This window comes from Phytophthora infestans, genomic scaffold, assembly GCF_000142945.1.
Source record: "Phytophthora infestans T30-4 supercont1.71 genomic scaffold, whole genome shotgun sequence".
Lineage (NCBI taxonomy): Eukaryota > Oomycota > Peronosporomycetes > Peronosporales > Peronosporaceae > Phytophthora > Phytophthora infestans.
The window spans coordinates 337,113-338,269 of record NW_003303688.1 but is presented as its reverse complement, the minus strand read 5'-3'; positions in this window follow the sequence as shown (position 1 = coordinate 338,269).

Genomic DNA, 1,157 nt, shown 5'->3' with positions numbered 1-1,157 from the left:
GCCATATTTCCCTAATCTTTTTCGCTTTACCCCGGAACGGTTCCGTGTCAATTGATGAGCCAATTTGCGGGCGTACCCTTCTTTCAACCCGATCTAAATACAGCCATACCTGCGATCCCACTTGGATTTGATGGAGACGAGCGTCTTCGTTGTGTCGAACCGCTCGATCCTGTATCGCACTTCGTAGCCGTTCGTTCACTTGGGATCTGGCTTGCCGGTAGTATTTCTGGACTTGGTATTGCCATCGTCTTGGATCTTGGTTCCTCTTCTTGGGGCTACATAGCGGAATGGCCGCTTTTAGGGTACATCAAAAATATTTCTAGCATCATCATAAGGAAGGATCCGACCCAGGTACCAAGTAAAATGGAGTATCGCCCCGGATCCTGTTCTGGGCGGTGTTCGTTGCGAAGGTGAGTCGTTCTGCGTACTCATCCCAATCCTTCTGATCCAAGTCCTGAACATACATCTTGAGCGCCCTCGTGATCGTCTGTACCATGCGTTTGGCCGATCCATTGGCTTGGGGACGATATGCCATAGTCGCCTGCTGTCTCTGCCCCAGGATCCAGCTGAAGGCTCGAAAGAAATCAGACATAAAGCCTGGCTCCGGATCATGCCTAATCCTCTCACTAGCCCCAAATCTTCGAAAAACGCACTCCTCGTACGCTTCGGCGATGGTTTGTGCAGTTCTAGACGCGCTAGCTTTGGCTATCATGTATCCGGTAAACAGATCCACCCAAATCAACAATTCTGTGTTTCCTTTGAACGACTTGGGCAACGAGGGGATATGATCGATGGCTATGATTTGGAAAGGGTAAGTCGCTTGGACATTCCCAGGTGACTCCCCTTCGATTGTGGGCCTGCCCTTGCCTGTCTCACAATCCACGCATTCACCGACATATCGTTGTACGCTCTTGAATAGTCCCCTCCAGTGAAAACATTCCCGGATCCGTTGGTAGGTCCGACCAATACCCTGATGTCCGCCTTCCAAGCTAGCGTGATAGTGGTGTAGGACATCCTGTTGTAAGGCTTCCGGCATCACAAGTCTCATCAATCCATCCCGATCCTCGTTGACTCTCTTCGTAGGGGGGCATAGAGAGCAAGTCATTCAGATCCACGCGTATCCGTAGCGATAATGCTGTAGGGATTTGTCATCTTCC